Below are 8545 nucleotides of genomic sequence, written 5' to 3' on the forward strand. Positions count from 1 at the left end.
ACGTGCCTCCCCTGACGCGGCAGGGACCGGTGCGAGCGCGCCGTGACAGCCCTCGGTAGCCCAGAGCACCAGAGCCGTGTTCCTGGGCTCTCGGGATCGGTATTGAGCTCCTCATGCATCGTTAATATGACAGAACATTAAATATCCAACACTAAATTAGTGATGACAGGAATTACAGATTACGGAAAGTGTGTTCTTTCAACCTTGTCAGCTTTTGCTTTTTTCTAGACTATGATAAAGATATTATTAGATTAAGTCATGTATTCAGCCATAGCCTCCTCCCAAAGGAGACTTCAACATTATATCCTGAACAGCTGTTGTGTTTTTGCCTTACCTTTTTTTATCCCTAAAGTGAGTTAAACCCTAACTGTTTTTCCCCCTCCACCAAGACTGCCTCAGTCTCTGAGAATCAGATCATTAGTTTGAGTGGGCTCCAAATCACTCACTAAAAACATTTTTATGTACACCAAAGTAATATACAAATCAAAATTTCCAATTCCTTTTTTTTCTTAAGAGGAAGTTAGGCTCAACTGAGCCAATGCCAAACAAAAACTGATGAAATACCTCTCTGCTAGGGGATAGCACTGGAAAGTAAAATGTGATGTGCATCAGAAATCTGGACCTGGCACACACTTCCCAGCACAGGCTGAATCAATGTCCGAGATTCAAATATCTCTGGTGTGTAGGCATGAAATACTCAACAACTCAACAAAAAGAGTCCATATATCCAGGCTTCACTCTTCAAAATGCAAAAGCTACAAGTTGGCTAAATGCCTCTAAGGCAAATGAACACATAAATGAAAAATTTCCTTCTTCTTTCAACGTAACATTCAATTTCTATGACAGACAGCTTTACTAATAGACCTGAAAATTACTTTTGTCATGTTACTTTTATTGATCTTGCTGTTGGACAGGAGCAAAGAAAAAGCAATTCTCTGCATGGAACGTTATTTCCTATAACATTTCTTTTGGAGTTACAGCAGTGTGGTTAAGAATAAAAATTAAAAGACAAACCCCAAGCCAAATCCTGTGTATATGTATTCTCAAATGTGAAAGTTACACCCACGCTGGAAAGACTACAATTATTTTAAGTTTTGGATAGAATCCAGCATTCATTTGAGCTTCTGGTCAAGCTCAGCTCTGCTACCCTAATAGTTCTTTAATAAAGAGTATGAGCAGTTTACATGCAGATAATTTAAAAGTAATTTATATTTTAGCATTTCCTGAGTCCCCAAGTGACACAAGACCTCTGTGTTACCATGAACAAAGAACAACAATGAACTCTTGGCAGTTTACACTCTGTAGGCTGATATGGTTAAGATTTGAGGAAGAAATAACTGTGGCCAGAGAATTTTACACAGAAATTAAAGTTTGCCATAATCTCTGAAGAAATCCAAGAACTGAGCTCACATGCCCAATATCTGCATGTTTTCTGAACCTACAAAGTGCCAATCACAACATTTAAAAAAATGTCTATCTCAAACAAAAAAAGTTGGGAAACTCGATGGTTTTGAATTTGAAAGTTATCTTTCCAATGATTTTCAGACACAGCCTGGATTGCACAGTTAATGTGGTGACCTAAGATTAATGTTCTCAGTTTATTGTTCTCCTACAACAGATCTGCTCCTGTCACAGAGCTAAAGTTGAGTCAGAAATGAGTTGGCACCCTGAACAGAGAGATGCTGGATTAAATGAGGAATTAATGACTTCATGAAATACAGAAAAAAAAAACTCAGACTGATAGAAATCAAAATAGTTGGTAAACTGAAATTGGTAAGGTGAACATTCGTAGCTATAAATGGGGACACACTCAGACACGGAAACTCTTTAAATAACACACTTCCAATAACAATGTTCCAGTGTTGTCCCTACTGTTACAATGAAATCAAGTGACTAATCTGGACAAATACTGGTCTTGCTTACTAAAGCATCAAATAATTTCTTTTTCACTCACAAATGGTAAAACAGCCATTTTGTGCCTTCACAAAATAATGCTAAGACATAGTTTGATCCTTTTCTTAGAAAAGGCTTGGATGTGATTGTGGTGTCAAAGGAATGAACTTCCTTATCCAGACTATCTCTGCTGCTCCTGTGGGCTTTGGAGCAGGTCACAGAGGAATATTTTCTCTTTCAAAACTGTAATTTCATGAAGCTTTGTGAAAGCAAAATTCCTTTTCAAAGTACAGGAAAGGCAAAGAAAATATGAAACCAACAGGTAGACAGCCATGTTTATCTGCATGCTGCAAATGCAACCTGATTTTCCACTGAAGTCCCTTTACATCTTATTTCTCTTACTCCTGATTATTTCCATTTGACAAGAAGTCAGTTTCCTATTTCATTATTTCTGTGTATCTATTAGGAATGAAACATCAAGTTAGATGCTGGCAGACACTAGCACATTCAGTAGGTGACTGGAAATATTTTGAAAGCATTTTGATTGTATAAAATTGATTTCCAGAGAGACAAGGACAATATTTTTAACTCAAGGAAAAACCACTTTTTATGCTTGCCTTGGAATTTGTCTTTGTCTGCAAGATGAAGACAGGTTTTGGTTTTATAGTAAAGCACTGTCACTTTCAGAATTCAGTTGTTTTTAACAGATATTAATTTATGTGGGATCTTTCATTTTTTCTTTCCTACCTTTGTTATTTGTATCACTTCTCTTATTCAGCTGCTTCACACTGGCCTCTCTTTTTCGTCAATGAAGTGCTCTCTTCCTAAAAATCATGGTTTGCTTCTGTAAGCTTTGTGCTTTTGTTTGTATCTAGAAATACAGATAGAAAAACCCCCAAAGGTTTGACAGTTCTGAACACCCACAGCCCGTGTTCAAAGTTGTGGTAGTTAGGTACATAAATTTAGGCATCACGCAGGAAAATTTCACTTTCCTGTGTATTTTAAAGTCATTAATGAGACCAATTATAAATCGGAAATCGTAGGAAAAGTGCTAACAAAGCAAATTCTCATTGTGATTTAGAATTAGCTAAACAATATACACTAAACTATGACTTCTGGTTCCTATTTAATTCTGATCTTGGAAGAAGAGAGGAAAAGCACTATACATGTGTGGGAGGAAGCCACCAATCCCTTTCTGAAGCATCTGAAGCACACTGGGAAAGGCTGAGGAAAAAAATGGGAGAAAATCACCTCCAGAGAAAAGTGTTACTTTATTCTTGTGGAACAAAGAACTCCATTCTATCATTTCATAGAAGACATCTTTTAACCAAAAAAACCCCAAAAAATAAAAAATAACCCAAAAAAAAAACCCAAACCAAAACTAAACCAAAAAACCACCAAAAAACCCTTTGAAAAATAGTCTAAGGTGCTGCTATTAAAATTCATACAATAAGCATAATCATAGAATCCTAGAATGTTTGGGATGGAAGAGACCTTAAAGATCATCCAATTCTAGCTCTCTTGCTGTGAGCAGGGACACCTTTCACCAGACCAGGTTGTCCAAAGGCCCATCCACAGCTGGTCTGGCCTTGAACACTGCCAGAGATGGGGCATCCACAGCTTCTCTGGGAAACCTGTGCCAGTGCCTCACCATCCTCATAGTGAAGAATTCCTTCTTGATATCTAAACTAAACCTTCCCTCTTTCAGTTTAATAATAGTACAGAGATGCACAGAAATAGCTATTTTTCTCTAAATAAACCTTATTAATTTTTAATTACTGTCCCTTATTAAAAATGAAGAAAGAACTTATGAGTAAGCAGATCTATCTTTGAGTGGAAACAAAATACAAACTGTTTGTTGGGCAATCACCTTCAGGCAAACACTCAGACAAGTGTTTTAGATTGGAGCAGCTTATCTTTAAGTGTGTTCAGACGTCTTGTGGCTTCAGCCATATCAATGACCTCTATCATTAAGTCATTTTATGAAGCACATTCTCCAACATCCAATATAACATTCAGCCAATTAATCTCACCTTGAACTAGCTCCTCAGTTTAACAGGAGCTTCCTGGTTCAATAGAGCCAGAGCAGTGCTGACTTGGCACCTGAAACCTGGTGAAAAATCTCACTTTTCTGTTCATTCACTCTCCTTTGCAGTATTAAACAAACACTGATTCATTTGGGGCTACCTGGCACAACTCAGGGCAAATCACCTGAAGGGCTGCAGGCTATTTCCCTTACCAGCCTCGCCTAAAGATATTCTTGATGCTCCCCTGCCCTCCTCAATCACCAGGATTCTCCACAACAGCGACAGCAACACTAAACCAACTTTCTATTCACTCCTGACTATCCTTGTGCACAGATGAACTTTTACAATCTTTGCATGATCTCACTGATCACCTCACACCTTAGTTTCATCTCCAGTACCTAAATGGTTAAGGTGTTGAGTACTCCCTGGGTAGTACTTGAAGTGTTGTGTTTTCCTCAGGGGAATAAACTGAGTGCTGTGAACTAACCCGTGCCAATAAACAACTGCGTGCTAGCTCCAGTGTGGTATTCTTCAGCAAATATTATTTTAGTTACTGGTTCAGTTCAGTGCTGTTATGATGCTTGCCTTGTATGTGGGCTTTTGTATATAAAAGATTATTCTGCCTGTTTATACTAAAAAAAGTTACACATGCTAACAAATAACCATAACAAATATCCAGCATTCATTTTCAAAAGATAACAGGGCTAAAAGTCACCGGTCTGTCTTGAAACCCTTTCGAAAACCACAAATTAGATTGAACACTAAGATCTGAATTGTTTTTTGAAGATTATTAGAAACCAACCAAAGATATCATCTTTCCTTCTCAGAATATGAAACAGTTTTCTGCTTAGGCATAGAGAGCTTTAGCTGATTTGTTTATTGACCACCAGGGATTGTTCCAGGCTACCCTCAATTTCTCTACTGGGTAAAATCGATACAACAATTAGAGAGAAACAAAGCTACCAGTTCAGACTTGGCTTTGGAATATGTTTTTCTTGTGCCACTATTTGACAAAATTATGCAGAAAATTAACAAAAAGGGTGCTGTACTTTAATGAAGTTTTACGCTTCAGAATTTTCTTCTATTTCTTTTTTAATAGGTTGCAATGTAGCATTTATTCTAGCTCTTAAAATAATGACAAAAAAATCATATTACAGATTCATAAGAAAACCCAAAATGTGAATATGCACAAAGGGTTTAGTCCTGCATAGCAAATACTGCTAATTCCCTGTTGCAATTTATCACATCCCTAATTAATTTTAAAAGGCCTATTTCAGGAGACATTTCTCTTGAGTCCAGCCCACGTGCAGACTACATTTGGGATTTTCAGAGACTCAAGGGAGTTAAAACAATCAATACCCATAAAAATATAAAGAAAATTAATTTAATAGTTTAGTAATTGAACTTACAGCCAGTAGTATTTTTTCTATCTTTTTCCTATTTTCATGATGATTTGAACCTGAAGCTCATTATCTCTTGGAGTAGTATAGTGCTGTTTTTTGTACAGCAAAGTGCTGAACCTGGATTTTTAGGTGTGAAGCTCTCCTGGAAATTAAATTGTGTATGACACTTTTACCTGGCAGCAGTAATTCCTGAATATCCTCACTTAGGGCAGATGTCTACAGCCTCAGCCCTCAAACCAGCCAGAGATGCTCTGCTCTGGGTAACTATTCTTTAAACTCTCAGTATTTAGGAGGAATCGAGTAGCTTTTGTAAAAAGGCAAAAAGTAAGAAATAGCTGTACAACCCCCTCCAGTATTGAAATTTGGCATTATTTTTCACTCTCTTCACAACAAGAGAAAAATATTTTTTTAACATAGTCTATATATTTGCATAGGAAAGTTAAAAGTTTGTAACAACAAAGTACCAAACCTTCACAAATCCCCTTAAGCTGGGCAAAATAACGCAGAGTCAAGGGGGCTAAAACTATTAACAAGTTTGGATCACGTTTAATTAGTGTTTTTAGCCAAAGAAAAGAGGGAAAATTCCAAACTCCTCCTCTAAGGGAGCAAATGCAAATAACAGAAAATAGCACCATGGCAGTCACATTAGCACACAGGAAACAGGCTTTGCTGAGACAGGCCAGGCTTCCAGCCTCTAGACAGCAAATACGTTGTCCTTAGGATTCAGGGTCATGGAGCGTCTCAGCTGTTCATGCAAATGCCACAGGTCCTTCACACTCTGACTCACAGAGGAGTCACCTCACAGAACGATCGATCGGTGCCCTGGAATTTTGAACATACTCCACTCTTACAACCTGAATTCCTTAAGTGGCTGAAGTAGTGGGTGAGTAGGAGCAGTGGATATTCAGATTAGCTTCAATGTGTGCATTAACAAGTTGCCTTTTTAAAGAGCAAATGATAGAAATGAGAGCTTTGTGCCATCATATGGCACAAACTGGACAACCAGAGGATCAGACAGGGGTTCATGAAAGGCGGGTCCTGCTTGACCAACCTGATTTTCTTTTGTGACAAAATGACCTGCTCAGTAGATGAGGGAAAGGCTGTTGATGTTTCCTATCTGGGCTTTAGGAAAGACTTTGACACCATTTCCTACAGCATTTTCCTGGAGAAACTGGCTTCCCATGGAGAGGGCAGGTGTACTCTTCACTGGGTAAAACACTGTCTGGGTGGCTGAGCCCAGACACTGGGGGTGAGTGGATTCCATCCAGCTGGCAGCCGGTGCCAGTGGTGCTCCCCAGGGCTCAGTGCTGGGCCCAGCCCTGTTTGAATCTCTTTCTCAGTGATCTGGATGAGGCGATGGAGCAGCCTCAGCCAGCTGCACACACACCAGGCTGGGTGGCAGTGCTGATCTGCTGGAGGGCAGGAAGGCTCTGCAGAGGGATCTGGACAGGCCGGATCGATGGCTGAGGCGGCTGTGTGAGGGTCAGCCAGGCCAGGGGCCGGGGCCTGTCCTTGGGGCACAAGAGCCCCAGATAGGGCCACAGGCTGGGCCACAGGGGCTGGGACCTTGCTGGGCAGAAAACGACCTGGGGGTGCTGCTGACAGCAGCTGAACATGAGCCAGCAGTGCCCAGGCGGCCAAGAAGGCCCAGGGCATCCTGGCCTGGATCGGCCATAGTGTGGCCATTGTCCCCCTGTGCTGGTGAGGCCACACCTTGAATCCTGTGTCCAGTTCTGGGCCCCTCACTGCAAGAAAGACATTGAGGGGCTGGAGTGAGTCCAGAGAAGGGAAATGGGGGCTGGTGGAGGGTCTGGAGCACAAGTCCTGTGAGGAGAGGCTGAGGGAGCTGGGGGTGTTCAGCCTGGAGAAAAGGAGGCTCAGGGGAGACCTCACTGCTCTCTGCAACTGCCTGGAAGGAGGCTGGAGCCAGGGGGGATTGATCTTCTCCCAGTAATAAATAATAAGATGAGAGAAAATGGCCAAAAGTTGTGCCAGGGAAAGTTTAGATGGGATATTAGGAAACATTTCTTCACCAAAAGGGTTTTCAGGCCCTGGAAGAGGCTGTCCAGGGAAATGGTTGAGTCTGCATCCCTGGAGTTATTTAGAAGCTATTTAGATGTGGCACTTAGGGACATGGTTCAGTGGTGGATTTGGCAATGCTGGGTTAAGGGTTGGACTTGATGACCTGAGAGATCTTTCCCAAACTAGCGATTCTGAGATTCTGCTTTTATTCCTATGTAGAATTATTCTCTCTCTGAAAACAAGAATATTTAGAGGTGGAACAATGTTTAAGACATATCAGGAATCTGACTGACTGGCACTTACATGCACTATTATGATACGAGTGGTAGCAAAAATTCTAGGTACCCACATCAGTGCAGGATGTAAAGCAGCTGCAGATCTCTCTGTGAGAACTGCTCTGAAGAAAGTATGAGCTATTGGTAGGAATATGATGTGCCTATTATTGTTGTCTTATATATTACAACAGTTCTATTATCCTTACATGTTGTCTTATGTATCATGAGTTCTGTTGTCTTATATTGTCTTATATATCAAGAGTTCTTTTATCATTATGGTGCAAGGGTTCCATGGCCTCAGAGTTTCATACCTCCTCAATGTGTCTTGTAGGCAGCTCCTCTGAGCACTGACTGTTCCTGGTCCTTGCAGCAGCCATCTGACTCCTCTTTCGTACCACTAGTTCTTATTGGTTACAGGTGCAGCCTGTTATCATCCAGCTTGCTCCTAATCTTTAGTAATAAGGTCCAGCTGCAACTCATTGAGGGATAAGAGTACATTCTACATTACCCATACTGTGTCCTCCTATATATTATGAAAAATCATATAATTAAAGAAAAAAATCTACACTGTTGTGGTAACAAAAAAAAACTTGGGAAAGTTCCTTGTGTTCCTGATAATGGTTATAAAGAGAATAATTCCTGTTTCCTTCAGAAATAGTTTTCCCCTCAGCACATGTATTAATTTTTCCTGACTGGCGATACCACAAGGCTAAAGATAATGTTTTCTATTGCAAATCTCTTCTTAAAAGAGAAGCCGAATTCTTCTGTTGTAGATTTTCTGAAAAAAAAAAATTCTCAAAGCTCAATGTTTTTCTTTCCTAACAGCATATGTTGCACTGTCTGAGTCTGTAGCATTAGATATGAAAACAATGCTGACTAGGGAGTGCAGCAGTTAATTTGTAGTGTGCAAAAACTGTAAACACAA

This window comes from Geospiza fortis, unplaced genomic scaffold (genome assembly GCF_000277835.1).
Source record: "Geospiza fortis unplaced genomic scaffold, GeoFor_1.0 scaffold327, whole genome shotgun sequence".
Taxonomy (NCBI): Eukaryota; Metazoa; Chordata; class Aves; order Passeriformes; family Thraupidae; genus Geospiza; species Geospiza fortis.